At 42.6% G+C, this 26,059-nt stretch overlaps 1 non-coding gene across 1 annotated transcript; it reads right to left on the bottom strand.

Moving 5' to 3' along the window:
• Positions 1-15,960: 15,960 nt before the first annotated feature.
• Positions 15,961-16,032, bottom strand: Trnad-guc. The gene has a single exon. It is a non-coding gene; the product is annotated as a tRNA-Asp (tRNA).
• Between the last annotated feature and the right edge of the window lie 10,027 nt (positions 16,033-26,059).

The raw sequence follows: 26,059 nt of genomic DNA, 5'->3' as shown, positions 1-26,059 counted from the left end.
CTTGCAATGATGGACTGTAACCTGGAAGATGAAATAAACCCATTTCTGTCTGAGTTGCTCTTAGTCAGTGTTCTATCCCAGCAACAGAGAAAGCAAACTAAGGCGCAGAGGCAGCAAAAGCCACCTAGAAGTTCAGAGTTCTTTGTATCAGGAAAACAAAAGGTCAGTTGATTCTATCAGAACTCTCAGAAACTCAGTCTGAGCCAAGTTCATAACAAATTCAACTCCAGGCTCCTTGCATACCATATATATATAATATATAACATATATTATAATATATTATACTACTACTAATATATTATTAATATCATACATTAATAATTTATTATTATATTATATATATATGTACAATACACATATGCACAGGTATATAATACTATATATACAGTATATAGTATATATGTAGGATATATATATGGTATATGGTATATGGTATACTCTATCTATCTATCTATCTATCTATCTATCTATCTATCTATTGATCCATAGACATCAGATTATACAATTTGCCTCATTATATAAGACCATACAGTACTTTATGAAAGCATAAAGTAGGCACCTTAGTCCTTAAAGCATACATGATAAATCAGTTTGTAGCTAATAAGGCAAGGAATGTGTGTATCTGCTATTTGGTAGCATATCTCAAAATATATATGTATGTATATATATCATATATATGTGATATATATATCATATATATGTGATACACACACACACACACACACACACACACACACACACACACACACACACGACAGGGTTTCTTTTTATAGCCCTGATTTGTTGAGGAGTTTGTTTTAGGCTGGCCTTGAACTCAGAGCTCCACTGCCTCTGCCTCCTAAGTGCTGGGACTAAAGGGGTGTCCCACCATTGCCTGGCATTGCCTCTGAATATTCAGACAAAGTTAAGTTACTATGGACTGGAGGTAAATGCTGTGTGCACAGAGCTGGCCTTCCTCCCCTGTCCTGGCCTTGAGTTTCCTCTTGATTGCTAGCTCTGCTTTCTACTTGCCATGTCTGTTTCCTTCCTTACCTGCATAGAGCAACCCTCAAGTTAGCAGAGCTGCACAGTCACGGCTTATGCTTTGCTGACATCTTGGGTACAGTGCGCTGCAAATAAGGACATTTACAGCCTTTCTTTGCCCAATTAGCTGCAAACTGATTAAAACGTATGCTATAAGGACTGAGTTGCCTCCATAAAGTGCTGTGTAGTCTCATATAATGAGGCAAATTGTAGAATCTGATGTTTAGGGAGCAATGAAAGCTGTAGACTTCAGAGGCATATATCACAGTGGAGTTTCAGGTTAATGCAAGCTTTCTGCTTTGGGAGGATTAAATATCTTTTGCTCCTGTAAGTACTGAGCTACACTTGCTTTTCATATTAGATTTTATTCCAGTCTACTGTCTTTGACCTTACAGTGGGAGAGATCTCTGAGTAAGCCACATGAGAGGAAAGAGTTCTCTTTCACATTTTTGTATTACAAGCTCAGTATTGGGCTGCTGGGGGTTGCATTGTGTCCCTGGAAAGTTATATTGAATTTCTAACTCCCAGTTTTCCAGAAAGGAGAGTCACTTTTGGTGAGTATAATATTTTAAATTGAGGTTATATTAGTGTGGGTGGGGGCCCCTAATCCAATGAAACTGATGTCCTTCTATAAGCATGATGTGTAGACACAGCTGCACATGGAGAGTGCCCCATAGAAAAGGGGGAACAAAATACCCATGGAAGGAGTTGCAGAGACTAACTATGGAGCAGAGACTGAAGGAAGGACAATCCAGAGACTGTTCTACCTGGGAATCCTTCCCATATTCAGTCACCAAACTCAGACACTACTGTGGATGCCAGCAAGTGCTGGCTGACAGGAGCCTGATATAGGTGTCTCCTGAGAGGCTCTGACAGTGCCCGACTAATACAGAAGTAGAGGCCATCCATTGGCCTGAGCACAGGGTCCCCAATGAAGGAGCTAGAGAAAGGACCCAAGGAGCTGAAGGGTTTGCAGCCCCTTAGGACGAACAACAATGTGAACTAACTAGTACTCTCAGAGCTCTCAGGGACTAAACCACCAGCCAAAGAGTACACATGGTGGGACTAATGGCTCCGGCTGCATATGTAGCAGAGGATGGCCTAGTCAGTCATCATCAATGGGAGGAGAGGTCCTTGGTCCTGTGAAAGTTCTATGCCCCAGAGTAGGGGAATGCCAGGTCCAGGAAGTGGGAGAGGGTGGGTTAGTGAGCAGGGGAAGTGGGGAGGGAACAGGATTTTTTTTTTCAGAAGGGAAACTGGGAAAGAAGATATCATTTGAAATGTAAATAAAGAAAATATCTAATAAAAATAAGTAGTTTGAATTAAAAAAAAAGGAAATAACCAGCTATCATAATACATCTACATGCCAAGGAATAAAACCAGGAAGAACTTCCAGCACCTCCTAGAGTAATTATGGCCCTGTCAGCACCTTCTAAGGCGTGCAGCCTCCAGAACTGAGACAATATATCCCTATTGTTAAAGGTCTGCTGTGGTATCCATGGAAGGTAACAACTGATCTGTACTAGTGACCTCCTCCTCTGTCTGTGTCACTCACAGAAATGGTTGACAGGGACCTGGATGGTGGTGTAATATGGTATGGTAGGAAGGGACTAGCTGGGAAGGCAGACCTGCTATTCTCCACACTTGCAGATTCTTTTGCTGCAAGTGCTGCTCAGTGGCTTTCTTACCACTCCCTTCCTTTTAGTTTCAGCCTTTTTGATGCTGGCTGGAGGGAAAGGCAGAGTGCTTACAACTCTGAAGTAGCTAATGTTAATCCACATTTCATCTCCTGGTCACTCTAACAGCCCCCACCTGTTTTTTCTTCTATCTATCTATCTATCTATCTATCTATCTATCTATCTATCTATCATCTGTCTATCTATCTATCTATCTATCTATCTATCTATCTATCTATTTATCTATCATCTGTCTATCTATCTATTTATCTATCTATCTATCTATCTATCTATCTATCTATCTATCTATCGTCTGTCTATTTGCCTATTATCTATCTATCTATCTATCTATCTATCTATCTATCTATCTATCACCTGTCTATCTATCTTCTATCATCTATTTGCCTATTATCTATCTATCTATCTATCCATCTATCTATCTATCATCTGTCTATCTATCTATCTATCTATCTATCTATCTATCTATCTATCTATGTATCTATCTATCATCTATCTATATAATCAATTTATCATCTATCTATGAGTGCTGCGAAGCTTGGGGCTATGACAACCATCTATGTATTGTTCCTATATTGGGAGAGTGGGAGAGTATGGCATCACTGAGGGTTCATAATCAGAAACTCATGTTCTGGTGTCCTTCATCGAGCTCTATGTCCTGCCAGGTCTGACCTCAACTATGGATATCTTTGCTCCAAGTCTCACTATATTTCACTTCTGCCTGAAGTATCTAATATTCCTTCCTGACATTTTCGATAACCCAGACCCACTTCAAATCTTTCCTGAACCCTCTTCTCCTTCAGCTAAAGGCTTTGTTTTGCTTCAATTTCATCTTATAGATCCCTCTAGAATACAGTGCAATAATTTTTTTGCTTAGCATTCTGTTTGATCCATTACAACACAAGTTTCTGGAGTCAGGTGATACACACTGTTTTTCATTTTCTTAGTCTATATGACTGGATTGCATTTGGGACTCCAGTTTTGGGAGTGAGGATCAATCGCTTAAATGATAACAGTACATTAGCTGTTCAGGGATAACTAGACTGTTTATTGGTGGTAGAACTCTTAAGAGGAAGCCTGTGGGAGGAGCCCTTGGAAGTGGAGCTGGTCTGGGGAGGTGGGTGGCACAGAGTACTACCATCTCACTTTTCCTCTGACAAAACCCACGATGGGGTCTCTGTAGAACTTTCTGGATGGATCACTCTTTGGTGACCATCTCCTTTGGTCTTAATAGAGGTTTGATTTTCATACCCAGGTTCTTTTCCTTATAAATCAACTATAAGAAATCACATGCTGATGCCATACTTACAACACACACACACACACACACACACACACACACACAAATACACACCCACTACATACCCGCCCCCCCCGTCTTGGAAAAGTAACAAAGGACACAATATGTATGTCTCAAAGTGTTCTAGTATTATCTAAGCATATCATAACAGAAGTTGCCCTTTTAGGAATAGGACCAGCTCAAAGCACTCAGATTTGACCGACACTTATGTGGGAGGACCTCCCTTACAAACTACAGTTGCTTTCTCAAACACTTTCCTGGCTCTGTTCTCCACCTTCCACACACCATCATCAGGACTCTGCATATCCTGTGTCAACCACTGCCCTGTCTGGACAGGATGAAAGCAGCATGGTAATCTGACCTTCCTACACTTAAAAAAAAATCAAGAATTTCAATTTACCTCATTTTAAAATGTGTTATTGGCGTCTGGTGTCATAAATCTCCTAGCTGTTTGCAGCATAAAACTCCTCAAACACATGTAGGTATTTCTACATCTTGTCAAAAAGTTAACCCTTTACTATGCTTAGTGTCAGCAAATAAGCTTGCCTTGAGTCTTCCAGGTCTTCCAGGAAGATTGCAAAGCCCACTAAGGTGGGGGGAGTGGGTTCTGAATTCATTTGACACAGTTTATAATGAGTCAAAAAGCAGGGAAGGAAAACTCATGCAATAACATGAATACACAAATCACAGCAGATAGCAAATACAGTATCAATTTCTGTAAGAAATAATCACATTTTAGCACAATGTTTTAAAAATGTAAAGATAGAAATTAACATAAAGGAAATTTTATTAAGAATAAAAACAGGCTGGAAAGAGGAGCCATATACCTTTAATCCAAGCACTCAGAAGTCAGAGACGGGTAGCTTTGTATGAGTTTGAAGCCAGCCTGGTCTATATATTGAGTCCCAGCCAAGGTCTAGAAAAAAAAAAAAAAAGCCAAACAAGCCCCAATTCCAGAAAAATGTAAAGGCAAGAAAAAAATGTATTTCTTTTAGGAAGAATACAGCCCATGTCTGGAATCCCACCACCAAGGAGGGTGAGGCAGGAGCGGAATGAATTTAGTATCTCACAGTATCTACTGAGAATAGATTTTTAATCTCCTTTTCATGGTGGCTAAAGGAGACCGAATCTTACATCAAGAGCAATGTAGCTGGGTTGGAAGGGCAGCTCAGTGACTAAGAACATATGCTGTTCTTTCAGAGGATTAGAGTCTGAGTCTCAGTACTGGTGTCAGGCTAGTAAAACCCATCTGCATCCCCAGCTCCTGGGGTCCAAAGCTTCTGGTTCCCATGGCTACCTGCATTCATGTGCACATATCCACACACATGTGAAGGTAACTGAAAACACTGCAAATTAAATCGTTTAAAATCAGTGTAGTCCATTCTTAAATTTTTAAAAAAGATTTTATTTATTTTATGTATGTGAGTACACTGTAGCTGTCTTCAGACACTCCAGAAGAGGGCATCAAATCCCGTTACAGATGGTTGTGAGTCACCATGTGGTTGCTGGGAATTGAACTCAGGACCTCTGGAAGAGCAGTCAGTGCGTTTACCCTTTGAGCCATCTCTCCAGCCCTCATTTTTTCAATATTTTAAAACTTGCAGTCCAATGTGAAAATTTAGCTTTGCATGGAGGTAAAAAGAAGAATATCAGGTTCATATCTTAGAATATCTACTTTTATATAAACTCATCATCTTTGAAATTATAAACCCTTTGCACTGGTTATCTAACTTTTTAATTTCTTAGAAAGTGAAGATAGATTTTTTCTTCTTTTTATGTTTTTCTTTGAGATAGTCTCTCTATACAACCCTGGCTGACCTGGAACTCACAATGTAGGCTGGTCTTGAAATCACAAAGATCTGCTCGTCTTTGTCACCTGAGTCCTGGCATTAAAGGTGCATGCTACCATGCCTGGCAAGATAGACATTTTTCATTTTTCATTTGGAGAATTGTGATTCTTTTTATATTTGCTTTATACACACTTTTAGAGTTAGTGATCTAAATCATTTTCATGGCCTTTTAATGCAAATTTTTTCAGATAGTGCAACATGGAAATACATGAGTGAAATTTACATGTTCAGTATTTAATAAAAAAACCTGTGGCTTTTAGGATCAATCTGTATCCTAGAGCTGTCATTGTGCAAGAGATGACTGTTGCTGAGGCACTTTGCCCTGCCCTCGATCACCTAGAAGTGGCCCCCAGCTCATCTTTTTATGAATGCTTTGGGGCATCCTATATGATTATGGGAATATTCTAGGGTCAGGTGCTCTCTCAGATGGTTATGCAGTAGTATTTCATTGATTAGAGGTTACTGTGGCTTTACCATTGATTTAATAGCAATGTTTTAGGTAAAAGAAAAGCACTATACTTAAGTGATAAGATCATGTTGACTTCATTAACATCAAAATGCATGAAAAACGAGAAATAAGCTATGCTGAAGTTTCAAGCATTTTTAATATGTGTATACATATATCACTGAATGTGTGTAGTATGTTATTATATGGAGCATGCTTTCCTATATTATAAGTATGCCATTATATATTTATATATACTGTATATATTATAAAGTATACTTACATGCCATATATTATATGCACACACTTAGTTTTCAAGCTTATATATATATATATATATATATATAGTATGTTAAACATACTTCTTCTTCATACTCATGAATGTTTTCTTTTTCTTCCTTCCCCCCCATTGGTCCTATTTGTTCTCCTACATAGTTTCACATCATATATATGATTTTATATATTTATAAAATCTAGGAAGTACAAATGAAAGAAAATAGGATAGTTATCTTTCTGTGATGAGTTAGCTTAATATGATCATTTCCAGTTGTATTCATTTTCTGCGAATGATATAACTTCATTTTTTATGCCTGAAGGAAAAAAACTTCACTGAACACACACTCCTTATTTGAATGCAGTTTGGAGATACCACTACAAGAACACAGACTGGCATTGGGGAGCAACACAACCCTCATAAAACCAGAGAGCCCAAGGTAGTCATGCTGGGTTGCTTACTGACAGCGGCTCTTGGCCATGAAGGAGGATCATATATAATACTCTCTACTGGTACTGGGTATCCTCACTAGAAGAAATGAGCATACAATCTGTATAACTTTTTTTAAAAAAGATTTATTTATTTTATGCATATGAGCACACCACCATTGCTCTCTTTAGACATACCAGAAGAGGGCACCAGAGTCCATTACAGATGGTTATGAGCCACCATGTGGTTGTTGGGAACTGAACTCAGGACCCCTGGAAGAGCAGTCAGTACTCTTAACCGCTGAGCCAACTCCCCAGCCCTGTCTAACTTTTTTGAAAGCCGCAGAGGAGCACATGACTTGTATGTGATTGTCCATATTGGCTCCTACATAGCTGAGTACAGGAGGCTACCAAACTTAAGGTGTGGGAGTCTTTTCCTGATCATCCTGGAAACTTCTGGAAAAGAACCAGAGCCTTGCTCTCTCTCACCCACTTCATGGGGCTGTTGATGTTCTGGTGTGTGCTGGAGTTAGTAGACCTTGGGTGGGAATTTCTCAGCACAGCACTTTAATTCTTAGGGCCTGGTTATCAACTTGAAAAAGTCAAAACTTCAGGAATTGACTAAATTAGGGATAGAAGATGGTTTTAGATGTAGATATTTTCTTTCTTTTTTTTTTTTTTTTTTTTTTTTTTTTTTTTTTTTTTGGTTTTTCGAGACAGGGTTTCTCTGTAGCCCCGGCTGTCCTGGAACTCACTCTGTAGACCAGGCTGGCCTCCAACTCAGAAATCCGCTTGCCTCTGCCTCCCAAGTGCTAGGATCAAAGGCGTGCGCCACCACTGCCTGGCTAGATGTAGATATTTTAAAACACCCTAAAAGGATTCATTGGAGAAAGAAGTGACCCTTGGTGAGGGAAGGCTGTTAGGTCTTTTTCAGTTAGGGCATTGGGTGGACTCAGTTCATGGTCAGGATTCAGCCTGGAAGGTTAGTGTGGGAGAGTGGGCAGGCCTGTGTCTCTGGGGTTGGCCCTCCAGGCCTCTGACATGACCTCACTAGAGCAGGAGGATACCTCCCCTGCTGTTTGTTCCTAGTTTCCTTTCTTAGTATTTCTTTTTGTTACAACAAAGACACACAACATAAAACTTACCATTTAAACCATTTCTTTACCTACAGTTCCGCAATGCTGTGAGCATGCACATCACTGTACATCCATTCTCCAGAACTCTTTCCATTTTGCAAAACTGAAGTTCTATATCCAGTGAACAACAGTTCCCCCCACTCGCCCTGCTTCCACCTCCTGGGATACGCCTCTCCATCTCCTTTCTCTATGATTTGGCTACTCAAGGTACCATGTAAGAGTGGAATCATGCTGTGTTTGTCTTCTGTAACTGGCCTGCTGTGCTTAGTGTAGAGTCTATAAGTTTCATCCATATCACAACACATCAAATTTCCTTCTTTTTTAAGGTTAACAGGGCAGATGTTTTTAAAAGAACCCAGTGAGGAGACCATACGAAGGGCATGTGCTCATCCTTCCTGGCTGAGTTTGATTTTTCTGGAAATGTTCCCTAAGGGCTTTTCGATATACATGCCTCCAGGTTTCAACAAGTAGGGCCAGTATAGACTTCCTGAGGACATGGATAATGGAGCAAACTAGACTGATTTTCACAGTCTGCACAAGGTCTCCGCCCTTGTTGGCCTTTAGAAGAATCATCGTCTTTTAACTTTGAGTTGTGCTTCTTGGCACAGGTAGGTGGTGGGCCTGTGACTTTGTTCACTCCTCCAGGGGACATTTAGCAGTATTTAATGTTTGCTATAACATGGAAAATGTAGTCTCAGCATCCAGTTTATGAAGAATTGGGATGCCGCCGGAAGCTGAACAAAGCACTGGACAGCTTCTACAATTATCCAGTCCAAATGCTAATAATGCTGACGTCAAGAAGTGCTGACACAGAGCCCAAAACTCATGAAGGTCACACTGTGTATGGAGTGTGACCCATGGGAGACTTCTAGTCTTTGCACATACTGATGATTCTCCTCTTTCAGGGAGGCCTGGCATATCCTGAAATAGAACAACGTCCATCTACGTCACAAGCTCACAGTTGATAGAAAGATCGCATCAACAGTGGTTCCTAACATAAACACCATTTGTCAAAACACAAGACTCTTCAAACAGCTGGCATTCTGGGAGTGCAGCCTCTGCCCTGCTCTGGGACCCCCAGCTAGGATATGTCATGCTAATGTAAACAGGACAAGCCCCTCCAGCCTCAGCACTATTTACCAGGAACCTGCTAGGGTAAACAAGTTGTTAGGCTTAATGTAGTGAGCAGCTGTAATCACTCTGACCCCTGCATTTGCAGAGCAGCAGCAACCATGGTACATACTGACAGATGCTGTAGTCCAGATTGGTTTAAAGAGGGGGAGGGCTTCTGAGTGCTTTCCAAGGGGGATGATGGTCAACTCCCTTCCCCAGAGGGAAGAATTGACTCAAAAACCAAAGAAGCCCATCTGAGCATCCTCCCTGCTCCGAGGAGAGGCTGTCAGGATCTGTGACAGCTGTGCACGGAAGTGTGGGAGGGTTGGGCAGTACTTTTCTCCCCACAAGGTGGAAATCATACTCTTAAATAAAAATTGGGCCGGGTTTTTGTTTGTTTGCCATTTTAGAATTTGCATCTACAGAAGAGAAGCAAAGAGGGAAGACTCTTAGGGGACAATACAGCCCAGCCAGCAGCTCCAGAGATTCTGTGCTGTCCTGATAGGAGGAGGCACATCCCCCTTGACGGTTCACACTATGCTGCAGGCAGGGCCCACTCGGAACACAGTTTTCTTTATTCTCTGGCTAGGCTTGTTGAGTGGGAGAAAGCACATGCTCAAATGCAGGGACTGTTCCATAGGGAAGCAGGTTCCGGTTCAGCTGCAGCTTCCCGTTATTTCCTTCTACGTTTTGCTCTACCAACTCCTCAAAAGTTACAGTTAATGGTTAGTCCTCCATTGCAGCAGTTCAGTACCGAGACTATTAATGTCAAAAGTTCAGATCTAGGCTCCAGCACTCACAGGTTGGGTGTGCTCAGGCAAGTTGCTTGACCTTTTGTGCACAGTGTTCGTTGGTAAAATGAGGGAACACTTGCAGCTGATTCAAGTGGCTGTGTGGATTTTAACGGCTTATTATTCGCAAAGAACATATAGGACAGTTTCAGGTAGATGCTGGATATTTTATTTGCCAATAAACACCTGACAGCTTAAGTGGGAAGCTTAAAGTTCGTAAATTGGGTTGTAAATGTAGCAGCTTGCTGTAGGGAGCAGGTACCCGGGAGCTCGTGTGCATGTGTCAAAGCCCCAGTTTTCCAGAACTGATTTTCATCCTGTTACAGAAGATTTTGTCCTTTTAAGGCCTGACATTTTTGAAGGCCCCATGTGTCCTGGAAAGGGTGTCCACTGGCTTTCATTAGGCTATCCCTGAGCTGACCACAGACCTTTCTTTCTATTGGAATAAGTGTGATCTTGGGATAGTTATTCGAACTGTATAAAATCGAAATTTTCTGGAGCAGGGAGCTAGCATGTCTGAAGACAAACCTTGTACTTCAGTGATTCTCAACTTTTAATATATTCCTCGTGTTGTGGTGACCTCATAACCACAAAATTATTTTCACAGCTACTTCATGACTGAAACTTTGCTACATTATGAGTCATAATGTGTCTTCTGATGGTCTTAGGCAACTCTTGTGAAAGGATCTGTCAATCCACAAGAGTTCACGACCCACAGGTTGAAAACCTGTGGTGTAGTTTCTGTGACAGGAAAGAGAATTGAAGTGATTCTGGTGGGAGCTGAAAGGAGCCTGGGTCATTCTGGGTTAGGATGGCGTAGAAGCTTGGGGACCAGGAGCTGGAAGGAGTTAGGTGGTGAAGCCCTAGCTTGCTTGTGGCTTAGTGGAATCCTCCTTCAGAGGCTCAGATAGGGGAATGGATCCTCTCTCTAGAACCTGGCTGAGGAGGTCTACCAATACTGGCTGCTTCCCTCTAATTGAGTGAGCATTTGCCATTGAATTTCTGAGAGAAGGGGCCCAAAAGGTTGGAACTGGAGAGATTAGGAGGGACCTGTCTCGAGTGGCCTCCTTCCACACCTTTACAGAGAACTTTTCAGACTCAGGTCTTCTCTGGGAGCATCCATGGTTCAGAAAACTTCCCGGGATGGCCAAAGCTTAATTAATTAATTACATGCATGTGTGCACGTGTGCGGCAGCATGCATTGTGGAAGCCCGAGGACCAGCTTGTAGTTGGTTTTTCCCTTTCACCTGTTGATCCCAGGGATCAAACTAAGGTCGTCAGGCTTGGAAGCGAGCACATTTGCCCACCTGAGCCTCTTTACTGGTCCTTCTTAGAAAGTTTTATACTGGACGGTGCTCTGAGTATCTTCTTTGTCTCCTCACTAACCCACAAGCTCAAGTCCTAGTCTTCACAATTGATGAGTATGAGCTTATTTGGAAATAAGGGCTCTGCAGATACCATGTAGATGCCGTGTGTTATGGGTAGGCTCTTAGTTTTGGTCCTGGTCTAATACATCAGTGTACTGATGGAAAGGGGAAATGTGGACATAGGCACATACCCATGGGTATGGATGCAAATGTGGATTTCAAGGTGATAGCCCAGGGGCAATAACGAGGGCCAGGAAATCACCAGAATCTAGAAGACAGACAGAACAGATTCTTAAGGTCTTAGAAGGAATTAACCTAGTAAGACCTTGGTCTTAGACCTCTAATCTTAGAACTGTGAGGCTACTTTTCTGCTCTTTAAACCACTCAGTCTAGGGTGCTTTGTTATTTCAACCCTAGCTAAGAAGCACCAGGGGGAATGTGGGAGCTTTCGGGCCGAAGCTTCTTCCTGGGCTGAGTGATCGACCATCCATACAGTCCTATTGTTTATTCAGTGACTTGTGGTCTCGTTCAGCTCCGCCCCCCACCCCATTCTCCTATGTTTCTCCTGCAGAACATTGCCTTGCTGTTGCAGGCTGTGTATGTGGGGCTCTGAGAATGGAGCTCTTTGTTTAGAAATTGCGTGGTATACCTAAATAACAGCTATGAGCATATGGAGAACTTTCAAGCCAGAGGCATTTCAGAGTTAGGCAAGGGAAGAGAGGCTTCATTTGTCAAAGACATTTCCTGTTCAGATTTCATCACAGTCTTCCCTGCAGCCTCCCTTCCTGCTCCTCCACCCAACCCCAAATATATAAGAGGCTTTCTTAGCAGCGTAGGCCCAACAGGATGTTAGGAGAAGTGGATTAAAAAGAAATAGTACATCAGATAAATGGGGGGGGGGAGGGGACAAACAAGCAAACCCCAAACAACCCTGTTTCTTCTGTGTATACTTCAGAATTATAAAAAGAAGTGGATAAGACATTTCTTTTTTTGTTTGTTTGCAGGTGGACATGCTTTTAAGTACGTAAGAATTGTACAGCAAAGGCTAACCTTTAGGAGAACAACCTCAGTTGTTTCCACTTACTTAGGCATGAAATTCCACCTGCAAGCATTTCATGCAGATTGCTAGACTGTTAGTGGTCTGTATGCTTACACCCCAGCTCTGAAGCAGGCTGAGCCAAGTTCAAGGTCCACTCCAAGCCAGCCTGCTCCAAGGATGAGATAGGGATGGCTCTCGAAGGTGATTTCCAGTTCCCTTCACCCTGAATTCTGGCTGCTCAGTTCCCGCTGATGCTCTACAGCTTCAGAGCTGCTGGCTCTGGAAAAGCCCTTTGGAATGGAAACATTTTGCTGGCTGCCGGGGAAGTGGCGAGGGAGGCGGTGAGCGAGCGAGCGAGAAGGCAGCTGTCCTAGCTCATGTGTGGGAAGGAGGTGACTCCTGGGTAGTTGGTATCCTGGTTTCACACCCCATTTACAGGGTGTCCCACAGATTTCTCCCTTGTCACCCAAGCCACAGCCCTGGGAAAGCGCCAGTCTTCCAGTTGCTTCTGGCACAGATATTCGTGGCTTCATGGTAGGTCTTAGTTAAAGGGAATTTTAAAAATTAATCTTTTCAGGTTAGCATACAAAGTAATGGGTTCATTATCACATTTTCTTTTTCATTTTTCTTTTTTAACTAATTACTTAATTATTTTATTTATTTATATCCCTAATATTGCCCCCTGGCTTCCCTCACAGAGTTCTTGCCCCCATCCTCCCTCCTCTTTGCCTCTGATAGGTTCTTCCCTTTCCCCCTTCCCTGGGGCATCAAGTCTCTACAGGATTAAGCGCATCTTCGCCCACTGAGGCCAGACAAGGCAGCCCTCTGCTACATATGTGCTGGGGACCCCAGACCAGCCTGTGTATATTCTTTGGTTGGTGGCTCAGTCTCTGGGAGCTCTCAGGGGTCCAGGTTAGTCAACACTGTTGGTCTTCCTATGAGATTGCCATCCCCTTCAACTCCTTCAATTCTTGTCCTAACTCTTCTTTAGAGCAATTCAGCCAATTTTACCTTTTGTTGGTTCTTTGTGAATGTCATATTGTGTACCCCAACCCCATTCATCTCCCCCTCCCCTTGTAACTGCTGTCCACCCTTGCAACCTTCCCCCAACAGAGGGAAAAAAAATCTCTATTGTGTTACAATGTGTCTCACCGTATACCTTCCCCCCCCCCCCCCCCCCCCCCCCCCCGCACCCCACCCTGCTTGCAAATATTCATTGCAATGACTCCTCGGTCTGGTCTGAGGCCTCTGTTTTCTGCTACACTATCAATACTGATCCTCACTGGGACTCCTCTCAGGCATCTTGATGTTGCCCTGTGTCATGGAGATCCTGTAGGTTTGGGTCTGAAGGACCTGCTCCTTCATGCACTCCAACAGTTTATTGGTAGATGTTGGGGTGGGCAGGCCATCTCAGAGCCCAGGAGCTGGGCCTGGGAGTTAGCTGAGCTGACCAGCCCATCATCATGGTACTTTTGTATATGTGATATCCTTTTGTCCTCTTTTGTTCCTCTCTCCTACCCCCTCCCATTCCCTGGCTCCACACCACCCCTACCCTCTAGCTCATTTCTTCTCTTTCTACAGTCAGACTATGTTATCTTCTTTGAATGTGTTCCTTTACCCTATCTCCTACCTCCCTAAAGATCTCTTCCTCTCCTTTTTACTATCCCCTTTCAGTTTCATGACACACACACACACACACACACACACACACACACACACACTCACTTTTAAATTTTGGTTACTTCATACAGAAGTAAACACATGGAGTTTGCCTGTCTGAGCCTGGGATTTTTCTCCTGACATAAAGATGACCAGTTGCATCTGTTTTCCTGAAAATGTCATGCTTTCATTTCTTGTCACGGCTCTGTGTATGCACTGTGTTTTCTTTACCCCCTCATCTGTTGATGGACACCTAATCTGATCTATATGACAGCTACTGTGAGTGTTCTTCCTGTCATGGGTGTGCAAGGATGAGCTGAACTGGTTTCCTACAGTAGCTTCGGAAGAGGAACTCCCATGTTCATGTGTAACTGCAGATAGTTACAGTGATAAATGGGCCTAAGGAAGCATACGTCCTTGGATAAAAATGGCCTCTCAAGGATGGCAACATCTGGACACACCTTCTGACAACTCTCTTTATAATTGCTAATTTGTAGCAAGGTTTTTTTTGTTTGTTTGTTTGTTTTGTTTTGTTTTTTTGTTTTTTTGAGACAGGGTTTCTCTGTGTAGCCCTGGCTGTCCTGGAACTCACTCTGTAGACCAGGCCGGCCTCGAACTCAGAAATCCGCCTGCCTCTGCCTCCCAAGTACTGGGATTAAAGGCGTGCACCACCACTGCCTGGCCGTAGCAAGGTTTAGAACATAAAAATAATAGACATAATTCCTAATGCTCAATTTAGAATGTGCTCCCCGCAAACCTGAGTCCTGGGAGATGTTAACTCCAGAGCAGCAGCACTAAAGGGGCCTTGTGTGAAGTGCTTAGACCTCAGGGCTCTGCCTGCATGAATGCACTGCTGTCGATAAGAGTTCAGATGTCTACTCTCACTTTCTCTTGCATGTCCTCTTGCCTTTTGCTGTGGGCTGGCACAGTAGGAGGGCCCATGCCAAAGGGGAGCCCATTGACCTTGGACTTCCCAACTTTTAGAATAGTGCTCTTAAAATGGTTAAATCACATCTATTTGCTTATTTAGCATATGCTCTTGTATGTGCATGTGTGTGTGTGTGTGTGTGTGTGTGTGTGTATGTATGCATATGCACTCATGCATGATAGCACATGCATTCATGCATGATAGCACATGCACTCGTGCATGATAGCACATGCGTGGAGGTCAGAGGATACCTTGCAGAGTCTTCTCTCCTTCTTCCCAGGATTGGTGACAGGTACCTTTAGATGCTGAGGTTTTTTTTTTTTATTGTTGTTTGTAACCCTCCTGGTTTGAGACCTGCCTCTGATAGCCACACCTCTCTGCCCATCTCCTGCTATTCGCCACGCCTCCAACCGGGTTCTAGTTACATTCGAAAGCTCCACCCCCACAGAGTAGCAAGGAAGTCTCTGATTGGACTATCACACGGACATATTTTGGGGGGAGTGGTTTATGCCCCAGGTATTTTACCTGTTGGGGGAAAAAAGGGGATGGATTAAATTCAAGATGGCTGAACAGTAAACTCTGCTGTCTAATTTTTACCCTTCCACGTGGGTAGGTATTTCAGTGGCCACTCTCTTCTATCTCTTCCTATCTATTTCTTACTCCTATTTCCAGAAGAATCCTTTCTGTTACGTTGGCACAGGCGGCCAACAATTGTTGTTGTTTTTGTTGTTGGATATCACCTCACTGTGTAGGCCTAGCTGACCTGGAATGCACCAGGTAGAACAGGCTGGCCTGGAACTCACAGATATCCATGTGCCTCTGCCTTTCAGATACTGAGATTAAAGGCATGGGCCATCATGCTTTTAACTACTGAACTTTCTTTTTTTTTGGGGGGGGGTAAATAGTGACCACTCTCCCCGTCGGGGAATAGAACCCCGGTCTCCCGCGTGACAGGCGGGGATACTCACCACTATTCTAACGAGGACGAGGTCTGAACTTTCTTAAATCAGTGGCTTTGAGCTTCTAGTTATTGAAGCACAAGATAGGTATGATACATACTGATAAAGATACTTGTTGAGTGGTATGGCCCATGTGAGAGAATGGAGAGCATAAAGCATAAAACTAAAGAAGTCAGTTTAGATAAAATGTATGTAAGACCTACAGTGTGCCAGGAAGTGCATATTCTTTATTATGTGTTTGTATCCTGGGGGTAGGAGTATAAATTAGAATCATTTTCAGAACTTATCCTGAATCATTGGAGAAGGATCATTTATATGTATGACATGAAACACCATATTAGAGTTTGAAGGTTGGCGGGAGGAAGGTAATTATTCAAAAGAAAAAAAAATGAAATAAAATAAACCCCAAATCCAGCTAGAACATTTTTCCGATTCACTGAATAGTCTAATCCCTGAATGTTTTCAAGGTCAAGATTCAACCTTGCTTAGAAATAATTGGCTTCTTGCCTCAAGTCAGGAGTTTGGCTTTAGAGCCAAGCATACTAATCAGAAACAGCTTTTAGAGAGCTTCATTGTCTCAACTCCACCACAGTGACTTAGCAGCTAGTAAGACCTCAAATAAGTTTGTGCCATGATGATCAGGAAGTTGAACACTGGGTGAACAGGGAGTGGAGTGCTGGGTGGCCAGGGAGTTGAATGCTGGGTGACCAGGGAGTGGAGTGCTAGGTGACCAGGGAGTGGAGTTCTGGGTGACCAGGGAGTTGAACACTGGGTGGCCAGGGAGTTGAGCACTGGGTGATCTGGGAGTTGAGCACTGGGTGATCTGGGAGTTGAGCACTGGGTGATCTGGGAGTTGAGCACTGGGTGATCTGGGAGTTGAGCACTGGGTGATCTGGGAGTTGAGCGCTGTGTGCAGCAGGTGGTTCTGTGTTTCTTTTTCCCATTTAAAGATGGTGAAGAGTTTCTCTAAGTTGCAATAAGAGAAATACAGCTTCGAACTCCCATAAGTGAGCACAAAGGAACCTTGAGAAGAACGTCAGTGAAGTTCTTTCCGTGGCGACAGAAAGGTCTCACAACCCCCTGGAGAAGAAAATTTGTCCCTGTGTTCCCTACATGCCCATCTGTTTAGTGCCTGGCGAGAGTCACAGCAGGAAGGATGCCTAGGCTACTATTCTTGTTGCCAGAGCACTTGTCCATTTTGGATCACTCAGATGGTGGTTCATGAAGCATGTTGTAGGATAAAAGAGGTAAATGTCAGCTATCAACTGGTAAAAGGAAACTACAGATTAGGTACATGAACAAAATAGAAATTTAAGATTCAGAGATAGAAATCATGACATCGTGAGGGGCCAACATTCTCATCAAATGTTATTTACTTCATTGTCCAATATGGTAGCTTAAGCTCTGGGTATCATGTCTACATTATTTTTTTATTACATATTTTCTTTATTTACATTTCAAATGATATCCCCTTTCCTGGTTTCCCCTCTGGGAAAAAAAAAACCCTGTTCCTTCCCTCCTCCTCCTGCTCACCAACCCACCTTCTTCTGCTTCCTGGCCCTGGCACTCCCCTACACTGGGACATAGAGCCTTCACAGGACCTTCACAGGACCAAGGGCCTCTCCTCCCATTGATGACCTACTAGGCCATCCTCTGCTACATATGCTGCTGGAGCCATGAGATCCACTATGTATACTCTTTGGTTGGTGGTTTAGTCCCTTGGAGCTCTGGGGGTACTGGTTAGATCATATTGTTGTTCGTCATGTCTACTTTATAATAAGGAGAAAAGAAAGGCTATGAATATATATGGTGTGAAAGCAGAAAGAACTCTTCATAGGGGATGGGGGAATCAGTAAGAGAGGGACAGGGTTGGAAAGATGGCTCAGTTGTCTGTCCATGCTTGGGTTTCTGTCTAGGAGAAGGCTCTAGTGAAAATTGTTCTACATCCTACTTGCGCTTTCTCTGTGTTTCTCCAAAGAGACTGCTTTGATTTTGAATCCCAACAGTAGTTACACTTTCACAGATGCTAGAGACATTCACTAGAGTTTTGGGAGTGGCTTGAGTTCCCAGGAGCACAGTGTTACTTCCAACAGCAGCTTGATGGACAAACACACTTAGAGGTGGTAGGGCTGCAGCCTGAAAATCTGCATTCCTGGAAAGTTCACGTGTGATGGATGTAGCAGGGCACAGATTGTGCTCTGAGTGTAATGGGCTTAGAAAAGGTTCTCTGTGGCCATCCAAGTCTTAGCTTGTAGTAAGACATCAAGGAAGAGATGGGATGAGAGAGTTGGAGCATCTGCCAGTGGTTCTCCTACTTGATAGCCCTGGGGAGCCTGTGAAAATACAGGCTTGAGGAATCCCAGTGTTGGATTTCCACATGGCAGGCTTAAAGTGGTGGACAGACATCTAGCTTTCCTAACAGTCTCTTTGGGTGATTTCTGATGAATGTGATGAACTGTACTTTGAGAGCAGGTGTCTAGGGCAGTGTGAGGCCTTGGCCATTTGGATCATAAGCCTACAGATTTGATGTTCTGGGGATTATGGAGTTTCAACTCTTTTTATTCATTAAAGAAAGACATGTTGCTAACCTCCGTGTCTCAGAAAAACTGCACCAAAGCCCCTCCCCTATTTTGGAACTGAGCATTTTTGATTTTCCCAGAAGATTGGAAGATGTCTCAACTCAGGTGCCACAACGAGATGCCATGAATAGGGTGGCTTAAACCATAAGCACTTATTTCTTATTGGTCTGGATGCTGGATGAGGGAGACATTGAGGGATTTGAACTTCAGCATGAGAATTTGGGGGTTATACATTCAGTCCATTAACAGAGCCTCTGTATTACTAAAGATGATACTGGTGGGTTAACCAGATGTTGATGAGGATAAAGGCAGGTGTGGGATGCAGGTAGGGTGGAATAGTGCGTGTGCGTGCGTGCGTGCGTGCGTGTGTGTGTGTGTGTGTGTGTGTGTGTGTGTGTGTGTGTGTGTGTAGTAGGGATGGGGGAGGTGAAGAAAGCAGACTTTTTTGGCATGTTTCTATCAACAAGGCTTGTACTTACCATTGCATGGGTATTTTTTCATATCATCCTTAGAGCACTTGTGAGACCATGGGGGCTGCTCCATTTCACTTCAGACAGTTTTTTGATATTCTTTTTTGGTATGGTATTATAGGTGGGACCAGGGCCTTGTGTATATTAGGAAAGTGCTTTCCCACTGAGCTCTACCCCAGCCCTTATATTCTTTTAAATATATCCAATATTTGACTGACAAGGGTCAGAGGAAAGAAATGGCTTTTTTGACGTCAGGAATCCAGAGGTTGCTTTTCATTTTCATCCCTTTACACTGATTTTTTTCCCCTGGCATTCCATTGCCTCTGTAGTAGTTATTTTTCTGTTATTGTGATAAAATATTATGATCAGAAGGAATTTATAAAAAGATTGGTTTATTTGAGCTAGAGGTTCTAGATGTTCTAGAGGAGGGAGGGAGGAAGGGAGAGAGAGAAAGAGAGAGAGAAAGAGAGAGAGAGAGAGAGAGAGAGAGAGAGAGAGAGGGAGAGAGAGAGAGAGAGAGAGTCTATAATGGTCAGCAGAACCCTTGCACCAAGCAGCAGTCATGGTAGAAAGAATAGAAAGCTGAGAGATCACATTTTCACTAGAAAACATTAAACAGAGAGAAAACTGGAAGCAAGGTGAGGCTGTACACTCTCCAAGTCAATCCCCAATGATATACATCCTTTAGCAAGACTGCACACCTCCCTAACATACCACTAACTTAGAACCAGGTCCAAACAACGGAGCCCACAGGAGACATTTCTCATTCAAATCACCATAGCCTATTTCCCATCTCTAGCTTCTCATGACTAATCCATTTTATAATCCTTTGTGTTTTATAAGATTTAAGTGCTAGATGGGCTTCTCTATAATCCCCTCCAGGAGTCAATATCTTGTCAATAGAGCTAATGCTTTCCCAGGTGTCTGCAATCAGCTTGAACCTCCTGCCAACCTCTGAATGCCTTTAACTCCAAATCCCTTGGTGACTGTTCTCTTGGTATTGAAGAGCTAACTGATGGATGGCTAGCTCATTACCAGACTGCTTCTCCAGGGGACAGGCTCAGTCACTTCAGGCCCTACTCACTAGAGATGAAACCATTTAGGCTCTGAGGAGAGAAAGGCATGATGGCCCCAGAGGTACATTTTCTCCCCATGTTTCAGTAGCATAATAGAGCTGGCTCAGATGGAGTTAACTATATTCTAGAACAGGCTGAGGCTATCCCCTGGCTCCAAAGATTCCTTTTCTCCTTTTTTTTCTTTTCTTCTTTTCTTTAATAGTGAAAGATGTTTTTAATTCACTTTTTTTTATTTTTTAGAGATTTATTTATTATATGTAAGTACGCTATAGCTAACCAGACACTCCAGAGGAGGGTATCAGATCTCATTACAGATGGTTGTGAGCCACCATGTGGTTGCTGGAATTTGAACTCAGGACCTCCAGAAGAGCATTCAGTGCTCTTAACCACTGAACCATTTCTCCAGCTCTTTAATTTCATTTTTATTAAAGCATATGTATAAGATTTAAAAATAAAATACTATACATATACCAGCTTATACATACCCAGTTTATAGTGGGTACCAATAGCATTCCCTTCCCTATTTCTAGCTTCAATTATTTAAACTCTTTTATTTATATCCGTCACTTACCTTATGATTGCTAAATAACAGACATATGTCTGTTTTTCTGTAAAACTTTGATGACCTAGTAAATTTAATTAGGGTGACTTACAAGAATATGGCAGGAACCATTACAGAAGTATGGGCAATTTAGAATTTTTCTCGACTAACAAAATATCTAAATAAAGCTCAGGGTTTTTTGTGTTTTTTTTTTTTAATAACTTTAAATCATGTATATGTGTATGTGGATATGCTCTGTGAGTACAGGTACCCACAGAGGCAAGAAGAGAACACAAGATTCCCTGGAGTTGGAGTTGTAGACAGGTATGGGGTGCATGGAGTGGATGCTAGGAGCCAAACTCAGGTGTCTTCAAGAGCCATGCATACTTTTAACTGGTGAGCCATCTCTCCAGCCCCTAGAGTTTGGACTTCTAACAAGGACATTTGCTTGACAAGAGAATATTTAGTATAATCATTGTATGGATATTTCCTGTCTACTGTCCACCAAAATATATGGAGGTTGATGATGGTGTTCTGCTGTATCAGAACACTGACATATTGCATAGTAAAGGATTCTCCAGAGAAACAGAAGAATAGGCCAGCTATATATCATCTATATGTCTGTCCATATGTTGGTCTGTCTATCCATCCATCCATTCATCCATCCATCCAACCATCCAACCATCCATCCAACCATCCAACCATACAACCATCCATCCAACCATCTACCTACCTACCTACCTACCTACCTACCTACCTACCTACCTACCTACATATGTTATCAGAAAGTATTGAATTGTATGGTTTGGGAGGTTAGAAAGTCCTATTGTCTGCCATAGGATAGAATTTCAGACCAGAATAATCACTAGTGTAGTTCTAAAATCTGAGAGCTCAAAAGTAGGTAGTGTTCATGTGGGTGTTGAGATCTAAAGGCAGAGAGTACTACAAGAGTGATGCTTCTGCTCTAGCAGCTCAGTAGCTGGGAACTCATTCTTGTCCCTCTATTAACTTTATTATTTATTATTAATGTGTACATGGTATGTGTGTGTGTGCATGTGTGTATGTGTGTATAAAATCCATAGTACAATTTAGGAAACAATTTTCTTCTACTGTATGTTCTGATGATTTAACACAGCATGGCAAGTACTCTTACTGGCTTAGCAATTATATGGACTCCCACCTTTCTTCTATCTGTCTGCCTGTCTGTCTGTCTGTCTATCTATCTATCTATCTATCTATCTATCTATCTATCTATCTATCTATCTATCTATTTTGAGACAGGGACTCATTTTGTAGCCCTTGATGGCCTGGAACTCACTATGTATACCAGCCTAGCCTTGAATTTGAATCCTCCTGCTTCTGTTTCCTGTGTGCTGGGGTTAAAGATGTACACCACCATATTTGACACTTCTTTTCTGTTGTTTCCAGGCCTTCAGAAGAATCGATGAGCATACTGAGGGGAAGGGCATTTGATTTACTCAGTCCACCAATTCAAGTGCTTACCTCTCCTGGTAGCACACTTTGACACAGACAAAAGCATGCTTAAATAGTTTTCTGGTCAACTCACAGCCTAGTCAAGTTGACACATAAAAGTGACCTTCATTATACTGTAGGTATTTAAAATTTTCTATATATTATAATCTTTTGGTGCCTTAAAAGTCCTTTCAGGCTGAGAGAAATTGTTCCTCCTAGGGCTACTGATTCTGAGGGGTAGCAAAGAGCCCAACAGACAGTATGCCTTTGGTTGACAAACTATCTGCCCACAGCTATAACTCATCTATGTAACCCATTTTCTTTAAGATGCAGTATCTTTCTGTCTTGATAACCCCATAGCCATGAACCAGGCAACTATATTCTCTCTGTATGAATTCAAATCTTGCCGAACATTTTCTTTTTTTTTTCCTGCTATTTTTTCTTTCTTTCTATTTTTTTTTTTCAAGACAGGGTTTCTCTGTATAGCCCTAGCTGTCCTGGAACTCACTCTGTAGACCAGGTTGGCCTCGAACTCAGAAATCCGCCTGTCTCTGCTTCCCAAGTGCTGGGGTTAAAGGCGTGTTCCACCACCGCTTGCAAACATTTTCAGTTTAGCAGTGGCAAGTTGTTGTTCACTCTGCTCTAGCTTGTCCTCCCTGTGGAAATCCCCAAGAAAGCTCTGACTTAAATTTACTTGTTTTGCTCCCTGCCTCCTTGGCATCCTAGTATCTTTTTGCATAGGTCCATGTGGCCTGCTGCACCTCTGTGTGTAGGATTCATGAGTGTCATGGCATTTGTAGTCCCAGATCACTCCACTGACTACATTGTCATGCAAAGAATTAATAGCAGCTGACCATGAACTTGGGGTTCTGTCTATATAACTGGAGCTCCTGGGACCATGAGAACTCTGGGGACTGTGTGCCCGTTGGTTCTTCTCCACTTGTCATCACCTCATCTCTCAAACAGCTTATTATTACTTTAAAAAATCTGGGCCACATAGTATAAGTGGTTTTGAAAAATTGCTTCCAAACTTTTAAAATTAAGCCCTCTTGTCTTTGAGGCTAGGTAATTCCCTCATGACAGATAACAAAGTAATAACAAATGGTGGGACCCTCAAGTTCTTCCCACTTAATAAATTTCCTATGAATAATTGAAGCTTGCTGAATTAGTTTGGCCATGAAAGCTTCTTCCTCCTTTGCTGGGAATACAGCCAAAGTTGTGTATTAAAAGATGTGCACATATGTTCCTGTAGAACAGACTCCCTGGCAGAAAGCAGATAGTGGAGGAGTTGGGAAGGTACAGAAGAGCAGGAAGCAGTACCAAAGACAGAACGTACAGGAAGGCTTCAGCAGATTCCATGGAGTGAGGGCAGTTTCTTTGCTAGGAGAGGATGCTGTGTGCACCCTTATGTAGCCCTTTTCGGTTCCTGATTCAACTGAAAGGAACAAATTCTGGAGGGAAGGAGAGAAAGACGTAAGGAGAACTGAGCCCCCACATGGGGTAGCAGGGCTGCCTTCATTCACATCTCTTCTGTGGTGGTTGGAGCTGCCTTTCCTGCCCACACAAAAACAGGATCAGTTTCTGTCTGTGGAGCCAGACTGGCATTGGAGATAAAGGACAGAGACATGTCTTTGCAGTGAATTCAGCTGACTTGTGTGTGGGACACTGGGGACAAAGGCATGCTGCATGAGTAGTTTGCAACATTTGGGTCCAGCTTCCTTGAGAAGTCAGGTAACGTTTTTGGAGGCAGTCCTGAAGAATGGAAAAGGGGGTTTGGTTGGGGATACTAAAGAAAGATAGATGAATCTCAGAAATCCTGCATGCTCAGTTACTCCAAGACTTTGGGCAAGTTCTACTATCAATTTACCAAGTGAGAAAAGGAGCTTTGATTCCTGTAGGAAGGCAGTGCAATAACAGGCAAAGAAATAGAAAAATGTAACAAAAATGACAAAGGGCATCCAGGGCTGGGAGTCTGATATGGGGAGAGGTAAGGCATGTGCAGTTTTCATGAATCTTGTAAGGGTGAGTCATCCACACAGACACACACATATAGACAGACAGATGCAAACATACCACATGCAGAGGCTGCCCAGGAATCAAATAAGGGCCATGAAGAGGAAAAAGCCTGAGGATTTAGGTAGATGAACCTACTTTGGGGTAGTTGGATGAGGCCTCCAAGGAGGTAATGAGTGAGCTGACAAACCATGGAAAAGCACTTGACCTTAGACAGGGAAAGGCATTCAGTCTGGGGAGTGAGAGCAATGGGTGCAGAGGTGGCGAGGGAATGAGCTGGGGCACTGGACGAAGCCCAGTGTGCTGGTGTTGGGAGAGTGTGAAATGAACTATTCTAGAGCCAGGTCAGGCTTGATCCTGTAAGGCTGGTAGGTCCTGGTGGGCATTTCAGATTTTCTTCCAAGTGACAGAGAAAACATATTAGGCAGGAGAAATGATATAATGGATCTCGTTTTACTGAATTTAAAAATAAGTTTATTTTATTTTTAACTGAGATGGAATAATGACATGTGTATCCAATGTACTGGGATGTTTTGACAGTGTATGCTTATGTAATGATTTGAATTGGGTAATGGTTCCAATAGTTATGATTTAAAAATTTCATTTTCTATCTTTTTTGAAATATATAATATATTATTGTTATTTCTAGTCACCCGTGCTGACAGTCTCTTATTTCTTTGTCCACTTTTAAGCCTTACTCATCTTCTGATTGTAATAAAGAAATTTAACTTTTGCATTATGCCTATCCCAGAAACCATGGTGCTGTGTAACACTATTCATGTCAAGAAATGAACAAATTTCTACATGCCCCAGATAGGGAACCAGTGACAGACCATAATTGTAGGAGAAAGCATTAGAAAATCCAAAATTTTTTCTTCAAGAGAAGAACATGGCTGATGTCTTTTCATCCAGAAGGCTGGAGTCATCGTACCTAACAACCTGGTGATTCTTCTGCTATTCTAGGGAGCCAGCCTTCTGGAATCCTTCAAAATTATGAGCATTATTTAGTCCCTGTTTTAGTTAGGATTTCCAGTATCACTGTGGTGGGGAGCATGGCTGCATGCAGGCAGACATGTTGCTAGAGGAGCTGAGAGTTCTACATCTTGATCTGAAGACAGGCAGAAGAAGATTCTCTTCTGCAGACAGCCAGGAAGAGGCTCTCTTCCACAGTAGGTGGAGCTTGAGCATTGGATCTCAAAGCCCACCCCCACAGTGATGCACTTTCTCCAATAAGGCCACGCCTCCTAATAGCGCCACTTCCCAGGGGCCAAGTATATTCAAACAACCACAGGCCCTTATCTTGAGCTTTGTCTCTCAGTGAATAGACCTATCCTTATGAAAGAGGTCCTATGTACTCTGTATTCTGCATCGATAGAATCTATCCTTGTTCTTATTATAAATCCTTCCTCTTTAGGCCCTTACCCTGAGCACTGCTTGTTAATCAATAGAACTCATTCGTATTGCAAAGGTCACAGGTGCTTTGCAACTTTGTAAGAGAGCTTCAAGTAGCCATGAAGCTTTGTTGTGATAATTGTCACATGGAGACTTTCCCCTTAGAAAAGGAGTTACAGACAATTGTGAACTGCCCTGTGGGTACTGGGAAATGAACTTGAGTCCTTTGGAAGAGCAGTCAGTGCTCTTTTGTTCTCCAACATATTTTTATTGATTATTTGGAAATTTCACATTATGTACCCTAATCACATTCACTTCCCTGTCCTCCAAGGTCTGCCTCCCACTTTGTGACCTCCCCTCTCAAAGAACAAGAAGAAAAGCCAGGCAGTGGTGGCGCACACCTTTAATCCCAGTGCTTGGGAGGCAGAGGCAGGTGAAATCCTGAGTTTGAGGCCAGCCTGGTCTACAGAGTGAGTTCGAGGACAGCCAGGGCTACACAGAGAAACCCT

This window comes from Mastomys coucha, unplaced genomic scaffold (assembly GCF_008632895.1).
Source record: "Mastomys coucha isolate ucsf_1 unplaced genomic scaffold, UCSF_Mcou_1 pScaffold8, whole genome shotgun sequence".
NCBI lineage: Eukaryota > Metazoa > Chordata > Mammalia > Rodentia > Muridae > Mastomys > Mastomys coucha.
This window is presented reverse-complemented; position numbering and strand designations above follow the sequence as displayed.